Source organism: Tinamus guttatus, unplaced genomic scaffold (genome assembly GCF_059628265.1).
Source record: "Tinamus guttatus ecotype Peru unplaced genomic scaffold, ASM5962826v1 Tinamus_guttatus_pri_ptg000297l, whole genome shotgun sequence".
In the NCBI taxonomy this organism is placed as follows: Eukaryota; Metazoa; Chordata; class Aves; order Tinamiformes; family Tinamidae; genus Tinamus; species Tinamus guttatus.
The window spans coordinates 3094159-3112054 of NW_028288831.1; positions in this window are offsets into that span (position 1 = coordinate 3094159).

The following is a 17896-nucleotide window of genomic DNA, read 5'->3' on the forward strand; positions in this document are numbered from 1 at the left end:
ATTTCATTGAAACAGATACAACTAGCTTGATAAAATATTCTTCAGCAATTTTCTTCAATAGATCTTCATTCCTTCCTAGCTACCATTAAATTCCTCTTGTCATTTTGGAGTGCAGAAATGCATCATTTTTGTTCCAGAAAAAAGTCTCCAACCATTTCTTCATTTTTTACATCCTTTTTAATCTGGAGAAGATTTTTGCTCCCTCAGATGAAATCGCTCATGGCCTGTCCTTTCTGCAGTGTTGCTGGCGAACGCCTGAGCTCAGAGAGAAGTCACTCTATTTGCAGCCCGCATGTGGAAGACCAGACTTGTCAGAGCCTCCTCTACAATGAAATTGCATAGCCAGAGACCTTGCCTTAAACAGCCTCTACCCACCTGCCATCAGCATTACCTAGAAGCCATTACTGATCTCAGCAGTGGCCCATGAGGTTGGCATTTCTTTTGGAGAGAAATAGCACCTAATCCATTGAGTAGTCTCTAAAGGCAGCACACACTGTCTTGTCTTCACTTGTAAATTGGGGTGAGCTCTTAAACCCTGACAAAGCAGCTGAATGACCTGCATGTGATGAAATCTCTGGTGGAATGTGGCAACAACGGTGAAAGTGAAGATACTGAGCAAGGATGACCAATAACTGTGGGATCCAGAAGTGAGTGCTGTTTGCACAATGCTGTTTCCTCTTGTGCTCCCTCCCATTGCTTATTTCTTCAAAGAAGGGCTTGGAATATTTTAAACCTCACTGTGAGTATGTTCCTCCAAGACATGCCTGTCTTATGGCTGTTAGTGTTAAGGCTGCTGAGAGATCTTGTCTTTTCATTGACCAATAATCTCTCATTCTTCTATACTGCTGGAAGCCATGCCATTCATGGACTGAATTTGGAGTCTGAAGCTGTGTATTCAGTTAGATTTTCTGTCTGGCATTTGTCTAATGTTAAGATATTAAACTACACAAGAGCAATGAGCATAAACCCAAACTGGCCGAACAGATGTTTCTAGAGCATTGGATCTTCATTCTAGAGTATTGATTCTTCAGTCTTGGTTATTTCTGCTTAAATCTGAAAGACAGAAACAGAAAATGTGTCAGACCTTGCTCTGTCCCTGGGGCCTCAATGAGCTGTGGAGTTCGGTCAATCCTTAGGTTGTGCCAGGGGAGGTTCAGGTTAGATATTAGGAAGAATTTCTACATGGAAAAAGTAGTCCAGCATTGGAAGAGGCTGCCCAGGGAAGTGGTGGAGTCACTCTGCTTTGCAGTGTTCAAGAAACGTGAGGCACTTAGGGACATGGTTTAAAAGGTATGGTGTAGAGAAGCTTATGGTTGGTCTTGATGATCTCAAAAGTCTTTTCCAGCCATTATGATTTTATAATTCTTTGATTCAGACTTGCATTTCACCAGTTGTCCTCTTGTGACATGGTCAAACCATTGTCTCACAGCTGCTCCAATTTCTCAATTATTCTCTTAGGGGTACCAAACTTCCTGCTCCTCCATGGATAGTCCTTGGCCCTCAGTCACTCCTCTGTCTGGCTTTTTCTCTTCTTCATTTCCTGACATTTGTCTTTTGCCTTCTTTCTTTGATATTCCTCCTCTCCAGAGTGTTCTCACTTTTTGATCACCTGTTACAGTTATGATATGTTCCTTCTGTCAGCAGGACCCTCCCCGAGCAAGCCAATAGTCAGAAGATCTCGCTGGCTTTGGAAGATGCACAGAACCATTTCTGTGCTGTCAGCAAAATGTGTCTGAGACCACTAGGAGGCATTATTCCTCCACTGAGGGCAAGCAGGCCTTGTAAAAGGCTCGCTCGGCTCCAAAAGTTTTGTCTTCTCTTGGCTACAGTGCCAGCAGTGCTGTGCTGAACCACAGTTACAGAAAATACCGAGCACTAGCACTGTGATCAAACCTGGCATCTTCTCAGTCTCTAGCTGATAACTGATGATTTTCAGATGCTTGATCCGAGATCAGATCTGGGGACTCTGTCCCTTGCCATGAGAGGGCAGCACCTCGACTTTATGTCTGAGTCACTCGGGAATAGATAATAATACTGGGCTTCCAGAAAAGATGCATCACACTCCTCAGAAAACATTTAACAACATTTAACAACCATATTTTACTTCAGGTCTAAGTAAAGCATAGGTTGTCTAAACTAAACTCTTTATATAGCTTTCTTTCTAAGGGAGACTGTTTTCTTCTTTGTATAATCAGTTTCACAAAAGGATCCCAAATTGCCAAGAAATTCTTCTATTTCCTCTCAGGATGGAGGCAAATTGTGTTTTGTTTTGTTTTCTCAGCTGTTGTAACCAAAGCGGTTCAAGAATTTACAGGGACCGGACAGAGTTTATGAGTCTAAATCTCCAGGCAGGCTTTTGGGCTTCCTATACACCCACTGCTGCAATACCCAAGCTCTTCACCATCAACAAGCCCACCCTGAATGATGAAGTCCCTAGCACAATCAGGGAGCCTTGTGTTTGCTTCCTTTCTCTAGTGAGCCTTGTGTTTCCTTTCTCCGGAAGGTAGAGCTGCCTGAGATGTGCATTTGCTTTTATTTTACCTCGTGTCTTTCCCTCCCCCACTGAAGTGGTGAGAACAGCAGGATCCAATTTGCAGCGAAACAGCACAGTGCTGAATAGTTCAACATCTGCTGGAGTGCAGAGAATGCTTTTATGGAAGCCAGGGGAACTGAACACAAACAGACTGCTTTCTATATTTGGGCTTTTCTGGCTGTCAACCAAATGACCAATTTCACTATACATCAAATGGACGTGTATCTGAATATTTCCAGGGGGTGGTATATTCACATTGGAAACAAACATGTTGCAGGAGTTACTCTGCTTTTGTTTGTCGAGGTAGTTTTCCCAGGGACCATATGAGAACCTCCTGATTGAAACACAACTGACTGTGAATATACAACTGTACCAGTGTTAGTGGAAAACAACATAATTGATAACACATCAAGTGAGGATCCACCCCATAATCTTTTCTTTGTCAGTCATGTCAAGGGTATGACCATGAGAAAGTTAATCATACAACAAGAACATGTGAATGTGAGGGGTTGAGAAGTTAAGGATTAGTTTCTGTGAGTTCATTCCTGCCATGAAATTCATAGACTGAGCATAAACCAAAGAGAAGAAATATCCCCAAAGAGAACAAAACAAACCTTTCAGATGGTTTCATTGGCAATAAAAGTTTTTCTCAATAGCTGGTTGTGTTGGCTGATTTTGAAAGAGAAGTCATAGCTGAAAAAAAGCTGTTGGTTTATTCTGAGTGGGAACTGAAATGTTAGATTCTCTGCTGACTGGTGCTGGCCCCAAAGTCAAATCTAATATTCCCCTGGCATTTCAAAGTGTTAATGAAGTCCAGGGAAGACATCAACTCATGTTTTATATTTCATGAAACACTAATGGCAAATTCAGCCTGCTGGCCCCAACTGAGCAGATGGCCAAAATGAGGCCCTGGCTTCATTTCAGCCCCTTTTGTAGCCTCAGGGCCGATCCTCAGCTGGCGCACACCATCATAAATTTGAGATGCTCCAGCCATTTCATCCAGCTGGAGATCTGCTTTTCCAAATGTAAATATTGTATATTCCAAGCATTTCCCCCAAGGTAGATTTTTATCCTTAATGCAGTCCTACATCTAATCCTGGACCTAGTCCAGACCCTGGAAATTGTCCAGGATTTCTTCTGCAGTAGAATCATCCTGATCCAAGTTACACCCTTTTTCTTACTGGATATTGCCTTGCCCCATAGGTTGTTTGCCACCAGAGCACATGCCAGTGCCATATGCCATTAGATATGATGTTGCTGCTGTTGTAATTCTAAACTTGTAATCTAGTGGGAAGATGTTCCCCATGGAAGTATTGCTGGTGGAATTCAGGTAAAATTCCCCCTTTCCTATTAAATGCACTCTATTGCCTTTCAGTGAGCATCAGAAGAAAGGCATGTCCTTTTTCAAGGTGAGAGGAATAAGTTATGAAGTTATGTATTCTGATGGCAACAAATAGTTTATCCTTTGCTTCTGGCCCCATTAATTTAAGAGACACTCTGTTCTCCGATTTCTATTTTTTGCTGTACCATAACTCTCCTCTGGGGTTACAACCATTTAGTTTCATCAGAGTTTCAGAAATAGAGAATTAATGAAACTCTGAGTTAGTGATTAATACTGAGACAAGGCAAGTGTTACTTTTAGACTATTCTTCAAATAGAATATGGAAAGTCTCCTTTGCATCTCACAGGGAAGGGTGTTGGTGTCAAATGCAAAGATCATGAGACATTATATTAAGCTTCTAACAGGAATCCTAGTCTAGTTGCCTGGAAATCAATGGCAGGGGAACAGCTCTGGGTCGAGGATGGAGTTACACAGGGTGAAGCAGAGGCAAATGTGGAAGAAGCAACGGGCACTCAGTTCTGTAGTCCGGAATCTGTCACCATTTCCACATGCTGGAAGTTTAGGCCAAGAAGACTCTGTTTATTTCTCATCTAGACAACTGTTGGTCACCCAATATGCAGACGGGCCCACAGTTCATCAGCAGAGCACTTGGGAAAAGGACAGTGATCCAGGAGAACGATCTGAGGATAGCTGTTCCCAGGGGGCAATTTGCAATGTCTTCTGCCGCACATTCTCATACTACTGAGCATTTCCAGTCACAAGCACCACCTCCTCTCCCCCGAGAGTGTGACCCACATAGCTGGGCTTGGAATGAGGGTTGCGGTGACACCTATCTTAGAAGCTGTACTGATTCAGAGGACTGGATTTGATGCCTGAGGCTGCAAATGGAGGAGTGCCTGGGAGCAGGTTGTCTCCTGGTCTGTAAGCTCTTACCACAGGCATCTGCAGCTACAGTAAAGCTAAGCCAAAACACTTAGTGGTCTTGCAGGTGAATCTACACAAAATGGCAACCCTGACTTTGAGCATGATTCAGCTTATGCATCAAATGGAGAAGGGAAAATATTTGTGAGCAGCAGATATGCAACCGAAAGGAAAATAGCTGTCTAGTAACTGCAGTGGCCTTTCCCTGGCATGGTTACTGAGTACAGTGTCCTCATGAAACCAGTCCATCTGGGAAGGTCTCTCATTTTGCTGTAGACCACAGACAGTCCAGATATTTTGGTTGCCTATCCACTCATCTTTGATTTACTTGTTACACTATGTTTCCAGCTCATGGTTAATACTGGCTTAGAATATGGCTTCAGGAGTGGAACAAAAGAGCAGGTTGTGAAACCTTTGATTCAAAAGCCTAGGTTTCCTTCAGGCTTAAGGACAACACCAAGCAATCTTCCCTCCTTGTGGTAATGAGGTTCTTGATGGTTCCAAAGGTCTCCATGCAGTTCTGGGATATTGGGCACACAGCAGCATTGCATGTTTCATAGTACAGGATGAGCTGAGCATAACTCAACTGCATGGAAGAAACAAAATGAAATCAAAAGTAAACCCAAAGTTCTCCCGTTTGCTTAAAAATCCATAATGTCTGAAGAGAGTGCAGAGTCAGCTGTGACATTCTTGGGTTGTTATTACATTGGATGTTCTGTAAGTTTTCCTCTCCTTATACACTCACTAGGCACCAAGTGCCAACACTAAAAATTGACTTGTGATGTGGGGCATTGCGTGGCAGCCCTGGGCTACAGATGTGTACATCATATAAGGCCTGTAGGAGCCACAGCAGGTACCAAAGCACAAAGCTTTGGTATCTTACGCAGGAACCAAAGCACAAAGCAGGCAGCATAAATGACAGCAGAGTTCAGCCTTTCCAAGTCACTGTTCAGAAAGTTATTTAGCTAACTTAAGTCTAATCACAGTGGTAAAGGTGTCCCAGGAAGAGGAAAAAAAGGAAATAACAGAAATCCTAAGAATCGCTGTTCGCACATGGCTACTTGCAGATTCTTCTAAAGATGGGTGAGGGGCACATGTTTGGGGGCAGCAGGAGAGCCAGGTTGGGCTTTAGGCAGTATAACTGGTGGAAATCTTGAGTCAGGTAGTTGGAAGCTCCATTTCCTGGCTTGAAAACCCCATCACGGGTGTTTCCTGCTGCTTGGTTATTCATGGCCATGCAACTACTGGTTGCCCTTCCCCATATTGTGCTATGCAACGGATGTAAGATGTCATTGGCCAAGAATTCCTCAGCCAGTTGGAGAACATCGTTAGGATTTTAGTTCTTTTACAAGTTGCTATGCAATCACAATGGCTGAATGATGAGTGGAAAAGTATTTGCCAGGTGCATCCTGCAGGTCAGGAGAGATGTGTTAAAGCCATGCAAAGAGACTGCATGACATGAAGATATCTCCACGGAGGGATTTCAACAGGATCAAGGCTCATAAATCAGCACAGGGCTGCCCACAATGCCCAGGCCTCAAGGCTTAGCCAGGGGGAAGGTCTGCATGTGACCATATTGTGATCCCTCTGAAGGCAGTGCCTGGTGGGGTGTTTGATCACAGACGTCATCCTGCTTTGCAGAAGCAGTGAGCATGCTGGAATGCTTGGATGTGTTCTGTGTCTTTTCAGAAGCCTGCTCTACCTTGATGTTGCCCTGCTGGAGCAGAGGTTGGACAAAAGCCCCCCAGAAATCCCTCCCAACCTTAGTTATTCAGTGGTTCTGTGATTCACTGGAGCAGATCCTGCAGCAACAAGGGGCTACCCAATGCCATGTTAACAAGAAAGAAACTGTGTAATTGTGATAGTGCCCCATCATCAAACTCCTAGGAGCTTTACTCCAGGATTTTAGTGAATTGTTCAAACAGCATTGAGGTATCTACCAAATTAGCCTGCAAACCATCCACATATCCCATATCATTTTCTGTTTAAGCTAAAAACCTGTTCCAAAAGGTGCATTTTCCTCTGACCAGGAGTGATGACAGTATGAACATATGTCTCCAACCCAGCCCTTCCTGAGCTCAGAAACCCTCACTTAGCCTGCAGGCATGTCTATAAGGTCCAAAGCACCTGATTATGTTTTCTTTCTGAGTTTGGCTGTCATGACTCCATTCCTTCCCCAGTTCTGTATTTTTGATCTTTTTTCCCCTTCTTTTCCCTCTCCTGGTAGTCTGACACAGTGAGCAGGGCGAACAGCTGCCCTGAAGGGCTGCAGATGAGCAGCTTTCTGCTAGCGATGTGCACTGACAGATGGGCCCAGTAAGTGCCCTACTCCAATTGCAGCAGTAGGTCCTTCCTGTCCAGCCTTGTCAACACTTAATAGGACAGGTGCCCAGGACAACCCAACTAACCCCACCAAAGCACAGTAAAATGCACCCAACAGCTGCAGACGGATCAGAGAGGGGCTGATACCCTGGGGCGCTAGGAAAGCCCAACACTACATGTACCCATGCCAAATCAGATTAGTGTCAGCTGACATTTCATCTGACTTTCATGGCACCCACAAAAGTTTCCTTGTTTCCCATGCTTGGGGGCCCAGCTGTGCTCCACAGCATGGTGCTGAGCTGCCTGCTCCCATCAATCCTAGGATGACATATGGCTGCTGTCCTGGGAAGGACAAAGGAGGCTGGACACACTCTCCGTCCCTTCTTCCCTTTTCTGATCAGCAATGCACCTTCTCTTCCCCCCAGAAATCAGCAGGGATCTGGGAGTGGGGAAGGATGGGGGGTCATTCAATACGTGGTGAAGAAGGAAAGTAGAAAGCTGAGGGAGGAGGTAGCTGCTCAGGAGTGATATTTTCCCTCTGAAATTAGGTCAATTAATAAACAGGCAAAATGAGGAGAGAAAGAGAGAGAGAGAGAGAGAGACCACTGGTCACACACCCTGAACTCCTTTTCCCTACATTATCAGATGGCATTTTAGTGGCTCTTGGTGCAGCAGACTCATGAAAGACTTAAGTAGTTTTGTCCAGTGTAAGAGCAGGTGCTCTTTTGGCAGGGAAGGGATTATCCTAAGACAGTTCCATAAGCAGGGAAGGAAACCCAAAAGGAGCAAATGGCCTTGGACCAGCTCAACCCTATTTAGACTCATTTATTAAAGAAGCATCAGAAAGGATGGAAGCTGGAAAGCTTTAAAAAATAAAAGCTATTGCCAAGACTTATGTTTTCCTGCGATGTTTGAACTTTTGCTTATGTTCCATGTTCCAGGAGTCACAGAATTGCATAAGATTCCTCTTTTATGCTAAACAAAAATATTCTGGTAACAGAGGAAGAACCACTCACAGAACATATACAACCTAAGCAGAAGCCTGAAAATACAAAAAACACATAGCAAAGAAGAAAACAGAATTTATTCTCTCAAGATTGGTACCATATTAGAGCCATATTTATGTTCTAGGGGAATGTGTAATGTTGCTAAGCACTTTAGATTGAGCACAGTGCATATCCTCACCCTTGGCACATCCCCACAACCTCAAAGTTTGACTGTCAGAGCAAAGTTTTTTACTCAGTTTCTTTTTCTCCATAGTAAATATTTTCTATCTTTAAAAATACAATTTTGAGAACTGTCCCCTCCACCATATTCCCAGGCTTACAGATATTGAGACCTTTCTACTACATTAACAAAGGCTGCTTCAATGCTACATGGTACTCTCTGTCAAAACTTCTTTGAAAAGAGCTGGAGGCCTCTCCAAGTGCAATTGCAGACAATGGTACAGCATTGGAAGTCTGAACCCAAGTCTGACAGACATAATGATTCTCCCTCCTCCTGAGATTTAACTTTTATTTCAGAACTCACTTGTCCCTCCACAGAGACGACAATCTCCCTGAGAGCCAACAAGCTGAACATTAAGAAAGACCCTCTCGTTGCCTGTTCCCAGCCCTGTCTCAGAGCTCGTGCTAGCTGTTCTGGGCTCTCCTGCAGGCTCAGAGCTTGGTTTCAAGGACTGCTCTCCAGATAACAACCCTGAGTTATAATGACACCAAGCTGACGTGACCCAAGATGGTCCATGACTTGCAAGTCAGGGACCCACTATCACATCCAGCATTTGTAATCCACTCAGTGCATTCGATCTGCAAGGGGCAGGGGAAGAGGTGGGGACGGGGGGCATTATAACCCTATACGTGGCACAACCTGGCTCTGCAGCACCCTTACTGCTGCATTCACAGCCCATCACTGCCCTGGGTCACAAACTGCTTAACCACGTGCTTCCTTTTCATTCTGAAACTACAAGACAACAGCACTGGGAATGTCTCAACCCCCTACAATACTGTTACACAACTTCAAAAAAATTCCCTGCAGGCACTTCACAAAAAAGATGAAAAGCAAATACAAGGTAGCTACAACTAGGACAAGGTGTCCTGTGCTGAGAACAGGAGGCTTAAGAGGTGTTGAGGGGATATCAGGAGTGATATCTCTTCACCAGAGATTCCTGTGCTGAAACAAAATGAGAAGTGAAATAAATGAAATTCCACAGCAAGAAATCCCTTTTCCACCCCATTTGTCCCATCTGCTTTCTTCTTTGCCTAGCCAAGCCAAGTCTTTCTTCCGCTGTGCATCTGGAAACACGGAGTCTGCAAAGTGGCAGGGGCTTCTCCATTTCTTCTCACCCCACTGCTGCCCAGGCTGTCACAAGCTCCAGCTGTGCTTGAGAGACCTGGCAGACACGTGTTCATCTCTGCATGTAAAAAGACAAACTTGCTCACGAACCTGAGTATGTGCTTCCTTCAGAGAAAGGAGACGAATAGCTGAACAGCAGCTTTCATTGAAGGCAGGAGAATGAAGCCCCTTAATTAATGCTTGTAAAGTAGAATGCACTAGAGAACACTCACCCCATCTGTATTAAATACCACCAATCCTATAGTATCTGTTGATGGCATCCCAAACAGTTCCTTTTTATAGGAAGCAGGAGCAAGTAAGAATTATACTAGTAGCTAATAAATTATTTCAACTGATTGTTGAGTATAGTATCTTTTTCCTCAGGAAAAAAATAAAAAAATAAAAATAAAAACAGGTCACCAGCAGATAACAGTTCAGTCTTTTTCTGCTTATTCAATAGGATTTGCTGCCAGTCTGAGAGTCATGAACTCTTCCCAGCAGTCCTGCGAAAGGACATTCCTTCCTGAGAAAGGCTGCAGAGTCTGAAATCTTGTTATCTATCATCATGCCCCAGCTGAAAGGAAGCAGCTCTGTGGGTAAAGAGTAGCTGCACCCAAGAGCAGGCGCTAACCCATCACAACTCTTAAGGACTTCACTGGGAACATTCGTACACCAGGAGAGCCAGGATGCTGGCAGCAGGAGTGCAAAGTTCCTCTCAAGGTATGGCACAATGAAAAAGCATGTAGTGGATGGAGCCCCCGAGGCTGCAGCTATGACCCCAATGGGTCACTGAGGCCGGTCACACACTCTAATCTTGGTATCTTGTGGTTAGACTGTAATTCAATACAGTGGGAGCTCATGGGGTCCTTTCCCCTACAGGGAACCCAGCATCCAGATGAGCCTGGATAAGATCAGAATTGGGGATAGGGTCTCTTTCCGGCAAAGAGGCACATTTTGCTGATGGGCTTGGGTATGTAGCTTTGCTGAGGTTGGCCGGAGTTAACCTATGCAGAGTCTACAGGAACCCTCAACCTGCCACAGCTGAAGAGAAACAAATAGCTATAAAAGTTGTGGAGATGGATTCGCTTTGTGTACCAAAGTTTTTTCTGCTTGAGGAAAGAGAAAGAAACCAGCAGGTGGGATCTTCCAGTACAAAAAAAAAAGGCAGCTTCTTAGGTCCTGAAACCACACAAGGAACACTGTGTACAGCTGCTATCATCCTTTACAAGGGAACAGTGAGATTCTGGTGTCCTTCCCTCAACAAAAAGTGTGTGTTGGGAGGAATGAACTGTTTTGGGGAGAGCATTGAAATTTCGTTCCAGGATGTGGAAGGAGAGGGAAAGGCTGATACAATTATGATGTGAGTGCTTTTCAGTCCTCCTTTTTGTTCCTGTTTGACCAAGTCTAGTGGGAGCTGTCACGCTCCTGGAGGTTCAAGGCTCAAAATTGTTCCTTTTGAATTTCAGGAAAGAACCAGGTGACAACCTTCCTACACACACTACATTTTCTGGCCAGCACAGAATAATATAGATTCATAAGTGCCCTTATAACCTCACAGTTATTGCCCTGGCTACATCCACTGCCCCACTCTGCAGGAACTGCCTCAAAGGGCTGGAAGGGGCTAAGCAATGAACAGCTCCAGCATTAGCATCCACCTCACACTCCTACAGGAGAGCTCACCTATGCATGTCTTTCCTTGAGCAAGTCTTGGAGGCATGGCCATCTATTTTAGACCTCAAAGCCAATCTGAGGCTTTCCAAGCCTTCCCCTTGTGTGTAGGAAATTTCCACTTCTCTAAAGGACTAACCTTTCTGGTTAGTTTGGCACAGGCTGATACTCAGTGCAGTGACTACTCACTTGGGAAAGGAAATGTCCTTGAATTACAGGTCTCACTGGTAAATTCAAACACATGCATGCCAGCTGATCCTGCTTGTGAAGTCTGAACCATTATCTCCTACTGATAAAGTAATGATTTTTGAGGAAATCCTCTGACATTTAGCTTGCAGATGGTACCACTGAACAGCAGATCTTTCCTGAAGAATGCAGTGCCTGGAACCAGAGAAAGTGCAGGGGTGTGTGGTGCTGGCTAGGAAAGGGAGAGGGACATTGTGATGACCAGAGCACCCTATGGCTAGTCAAAAGCAGAATTTGCAGCCAGCAGGCCATAATCCCAAGTGGAGGTATCTGTCACATATTTGGATGGAGTAAGTCCCTCTCTGCCATACCATGCCACCTTGCTAGAGAAAACCTGGCTCCAGAGCTCATTTGCTATCATAAGAAGATGCAGCGCTCATCTCTGGGGCAGAGAACCACCCCAGCTGCAATATCATGCAACTAGGTGTTGCCTTTTCCAGTTATTTACCTCCCTTCTGCCTTTCTCCTTGCCTCAGCCACCTGGTCCATCCCTACCATGCCAATACATTGCTGAAGGTACACAGGCCTGTACAAAATGATGAGCAAGACCTCCACTGAGCTGTGGGACAACTTGTTTTTTTGGCTTAGGGGGAGCTGAGATACTAGGGAGCATGCATACAATAACTCAGCAATTAGTCATTCCTCTAGCATTCATATTCTTGCTTCATTTCATCAGCCTGCTGTGAAAATCAAGAATTACTTACTTTCTGTATGATTTTTATTGTTACAGTACTGTGTCTTCATTTCTCTGTTATGTTTTCCATCAGTCAGGAAGCATAAAAATGGAAAACAAGCTTTCTCCTTTGTTATTTTTCTTTCATTAGTGAGTTTAGGTTAGGGTCAGGTTATAGTTGACATTATGGCTGAAATTGTCGATCAGGGTTAGGGATTACAACTGGGGTTAATCTGGGTTAGGATAAACAGATGGCTTTAGTCCTTAGGTATAATTAGTGATGGGTTACTTTTGAGGTTATAATATACAGAAGGAGGTTTGTTTGTGTCTATAGGCTTAGGTAAGGTTTAGGCTTAAATCTGTGGTGATGGTTAAACCGGAGGTTTTGAATTTAGCTTCTAATGTTTAGGAGATAATTGCCTTTGAGTTGAAATAAAAATTGAAATAATTCAAAGGATTAGAATGGCATTAAGGTTATGTATGATTTACAATTGCATTATAATGGATTATAGTTAAACACAATCTTAGGGCTGATTTAGGGTTGAGTTTGAATCTAATTAGAATTAGGATCATTATTTGGCATAAATGCTGTGATTCCAAAAATTTACATCAGAACCTTGTAGTCTCTGCAGTCTTCTTTGCAGGTGATGTCTCTTTGCAGGTGATGTCTCTGCTTTGCATCTTTTGCCTAAATCCATGCCTCTGTGAGGGTGGGAGAGACAGGTGACTCCTGTCAGCTCCTGGTTTTTAGTCTGCAGGGAAGGAACACACAAATCTGTGTGCTCACACACAGGGACATCCCTGTGACAGCAGCAACACCAGACAGGACACTCCATGCCTGTGCAATGTCAACTCCAAGGTTGGGAAAAAAATTGGTGGAAGAAGACCTGGACAAGGTTCCCTTATCTCCAGCCACGCTCCCTGCCAACCATGCAGGTTCCTGCAAGGAAACTTCCTCTCTCCTGCACTGCATCACCTGCCTGCAATGTTTTTTAGAGGGTTTGCAAGGGAAGGACATGCTCCCGCAATGTGCACAGACCTTCCGAGGAAGCCAAAAAGGATTCCCAAAACAAATAAGCATTGTTACATACCTCTAAAATTCATGACTTAAAACCAGGGCAGCTGTAAGTAACTGCAGAGATAACTTCAGAAATATGAAATCCTTGATTCTACCAGAGCAAATACAGTTCAGTATTTGCTAGATGGAAGAATACAAATAAAAAGGATGTTTTGGTTGCAATCCATGCTTTTATTAAATGAGGCAAAAAATGAGTGAGGCATGGATTTATTTAGACCATGTTGACTTTTTGGCACTTTTACAGCCATTCAAAGCAAGTCAAGGGAAATATTAGATCATTTAAATCTACTTTCCATTCTATGTATAAGCTTTTATGAATAAAAATAACCATACTTATTAGAAATAATTCTCTCTTCTATATGTAATTGTAACGTCCTGAGTTTTATGCAATGCTATATTGTACAGTTACTGTAAAAGCAGAGAAGAGAAGGCTCAATAGACTGTTTATTGGAGCGGATGTTATTTTTTGTACTTTATAGGATACATATTCTGTCAGAATTTGTAAAATATTAATCAAACAAACAGAAAACAGAACAGAAACTACATCCAGAAATGAAAATGATTTCACAGCAGCACTAAATCTGTAATGGTGCATTCCCCACTTCTTTTCTGTCAACTGTGCCACCTAAATGTTTCATTTACAGAAGGTTTGCTTTTGTTTTGGTGTTTCTTGACATTTTATCTCAGTTTCATTGAAAAAAAGAACAAAGAAGAGCAACTGTCTGTGAATAACAATACTAAGAAGCAATTAACCAGTAGAAATCAGAATACATGATCATGCGATTAAAGTATGTGACAACTCACATGCACAAGAGGGAAGAGTAGTTGCATTGCTTAGCTGCAGTGTATAAAAACCCAGTGTCTATAGCACACCATGTGTCACATTCCCACAGCAGCCACCCAAGATCTGGTCAGCGCAGAGCCTGGAGGAGTCACCTCACCTCAAATTCCCACCCATGTATGGCTCATCAGAGGTCTCCATGGCTAGAGTGGCTGCTTGGGCACCGAGATCCAATGGAATCATGCGTATTACCCATGCCTACAGGCAAGCAAGCTGAATCTCATCTTCCTATACTGGACACTCCAGGCACAACTACTTCCAAAGCTGCACCAAGATCATATGAACTTCACAGGAGAGTGTACAATGCATCTCTGGAGATATAATCTGAAGAATGTGGCAAATAGAAGAGCCATGCAGCTACCATTCCTACACCCAGGATTTCAGTATTTTCTATTAAGCAATTTTTGTCATCAGCTAAATATTTTAGCAGTTTTATTTTTTTTCCACATGCTTATGACTTTTTTTTTTTTTTTTGTAGAATATCATGACATGAAGTACGCTATCCCCATTTTTGTTGAAATTTTCCAAAGCTAAGATGAGTGTTGATGGCACCTCTCTCTTCGGGTATTTCATTATATTGAGTGTTAGAAGTATCTGTTGTGTTTTGTTGGGTTGGTATCTGTTGGCTTTGTTTCTGCAGGTTTGGCTATCTATGGCACAAAAAGGAAGCCTTCTTCACTAGTGTATTCAAGATCCTAATGGATTCTTTCTCTGACATATACATAAGATTTCAAAAGTCTCAACAAACATTGTGTTTTATGGATCCATTTTTCAGAAAGAGACTGCATTAAAAGGTAGGGTTGTTGTAAAAGATTAAAGATTCTTGTGGTCTGAAAATGCATATACGTGATCATTTCTTCAGGAAATTCTGGTAAATTGTGCCAAAACAATGGTTAGATTTTATTTTTGTTTCAGAACAATTTTACTCAGCTGGAGTTGCTGCCCTGGCTACTCTTTTTCTGTGTTTTTTAGTCTGCTGTGGAATTCAGAGAGATGCTTGCACTTTGACCTTCAGGACCAGCTGTTTAGTCCAAAAAACCCCAGCTTTGCCATATGTGGATGCATGACTGGAAAGATTAAGTCTCTGGATTGGGATTCCCAGCATCACATCCTTGCAGACTTCCTCAACCGCTGTCTAAAAGGTCCTTTAATAACCTAAATGTTTCCTGGACCTAACATCTTGCTTGTTATTTCCTTAAGCTTTACTGAAACAGGAGAGAGTAGGCAGGAAGCTGGGGAGATGCTTAGAAATCACCAGAATTTTTTATTTTTCCCTTGCTGGGTCAGGAAGGAATATCCAAAATCTGTTCTGTCAGGCTTGTTTGAAGATCTTTTTGACATTAGAAAATGTCCAACGTAAGTAAAATTCAGAAACACCTACTTGTTTTTTCTTTTCTGTTTGGAACAGAGGCACTTGGGGGGACTATCTTGAACAGCCTATGCCTCTCTTCTAGGGTGCTTGGTAACCAAACACCAGATAAGACCCACCTTGAAGGAAGCCTTTGCAGTCCATCAAGCAGTTGGCTCTACTGTCGTATTCCCTGTGCTCCTGATTTTGTCATCAAATTCATTTTCTCCAGATATCGACCTATTAAAAAAAAGCTACCAAAAAAAAATTTAAATCACTGAGCAGTGAGATCAGCCCAGCCACTACCTAAAACAGCCTGAGAAATGACAGTGACAGTGCAGATCAGAACAGGGTGGGAAGGGTAACATTACCTGGGGACTTAGCAGCTGAGTTAAGGAGGAAGAGTGGGATGAGGAAGATGTGTCAGGGTAAAAGAAAAGAGGGGATAGAAGAAAAAAATAGTCCAAAATCAATGGGAAAAGGAGGAAGTGAGTTGGGGAGAGGTAATGAAAAGAGGTAGGTAGCACAGGCAGACATTTATAAGCAACCGGGAGCTGTAATTGCGGGCAAGAGGTCTGCTCTGGTAGATGATGGCCTGAATGATCTAATGGGTCTTTTCCAGCTGAGCCTCTTAGTCTCCACAAAACTGCTGTAGTCGCCTTATGTAATCTGTTGGAACAAGAGACATTCCAGAAATAGCTTTCCAAAAGAAAAGTATTGAGTTAGTACAATTTTTTCTTAAATCAGTAAGGAAGGAGGGGGAGAATTTTCACAGTAGCCTCAGAGGGAGTATATTTAATATCAGACTGTTTTTATTCCTACATGAAGTTTTTTTCTGGCTCTATTTATACACTTAACTCAAAGTGGAAGACGTTTTTGAGGAGAAAAAGGCAAGATCATGTTTATCTTATGCAAATAAAAAATTCTTTTACATTTCAGAAGTGTGCATTGGCAAAGCATGAGATCATTTCTCTCTAACCTATTTTTTGGTGGTCTTTAACATTTGATTGGGTCCTTTTAGTGGCTTAAGACACGATACCTGAGTGAGAACGAGAGAAAGAGAGCATGGGCCCATACCTGCATTCTCTCATGTCAGATAGTTTAGAGCCAGAGCAAAAAGCTGTCCTATTTCTGTGAGAGATGAATGAGTTATTCAGGCCCAGACTGATAATTATGGTTTTAACGTGACTGTTCTTCTTTCTCCAAGCCCTTCTGCTGTTTGAGAACTACCCTGTCTATCTCTAACCAACAGGTCTTTGGGGAGGAAACCTGCTTTTTACACAACCAGTCAATGATTTTTATGTGAGTTTGAGAATGTGTTAACTGTCACCTGTACACTCACTGCAGTCCAGCACACAGAGGAGCTCCACAAAGTCACAGACACAAAGCAAGAAAAGGCAGGTAAGATGGAGTGTGGTAGGATGATGGGCAGGGAGAACCTCGTGCCCTGCAGAACAGCAAGTCTGAGAGCCATCCAGGCCAGGCAGGACTATCATTGCTGGCATGTCCTCAGCTGCCAGGTGAGGATGTAAAGTGATATACTGGGGATGTGTCCATGTCTCTCACTTCCTCTCCAGATTTTGTCACACTGTGAAGCAGCACCAGTCAAGAGGCAAAGTCTACCATGTCCAGACTGACATGTATATGGAGAAGGGCTGGCTGTAGAAGGAGACCACCCAGCTGGGCACCTGTGGCCAACCAACAAGTATGATACCTGACTTTTTCTGCCCTCGCCCCTGGGCAGAGATAGTGCTAGGGTCCTTCTTGGCTGTCAGAACACAGGTTTGCATGAAACTCAGCTGCTTAATCGCCTGGAATCCCCTTGTGAGCAGTAGCACTGGCTAACAGTTTCCAAATTTATTAACAGGAACTGAAAGAAATGTAGCGGAATAAAAGTTCTCAAGGTCAGAAATCAGGCCAAAAATGAGTTCACCAGATGATCCAAAACCCCAGCTGCTCACCCTTCAAGGGCTCCTGTAGTGCTCAACCATCTCGAGTTTCTCTTTGGGCTGTTTGCTTCTTTCTTGTCTTAGAATTTTGACAGAAGCAGCTTTTTTGTCCTTATGTCCCAGCATGGAAGGAAAGCTATAGGCTGGAAATGAGTGAACGAGCTCCTGCTCTGCCTCTACTTCTGCCACAGCAGTGTGGTGACTGTCTCAGGGCTGTCCCAGGAGAGGTTTCTCCAAGCTGTTCTCAGTTCCCCACTGCTATTATTACCTTCTTGTGAGTCTGCCTTGGAAGGTACCTCAAAATGTTTAGAGGACATTTTGCCTTAGCCCTCACTCTCTGAAGAAATGAAAGCCACTTCTGAAATGGTGGAGACTTGGGTTGGTAAATATTGCAGAGCTTCTTCTGTTCCTAGAATAGAAGACAAGGGCTGGCGCTTGCTAGCGGGATATCTGGCATGCGTCCCTGGGTAGCTCTGCCAGGAAGGAAAATGCAGTGGCCAGTGGTGAGTAGTCATGGATAAAAAATTATAAAAGCAGGCAAAAACCATGTGACCTTGACTGCAGGCTCTGGAAATCCACACTCAGGACAATCTGTGAGCTAACACCTTTGCTGCAGGTCCTGATGCTCATTTCCTATTTGGGGA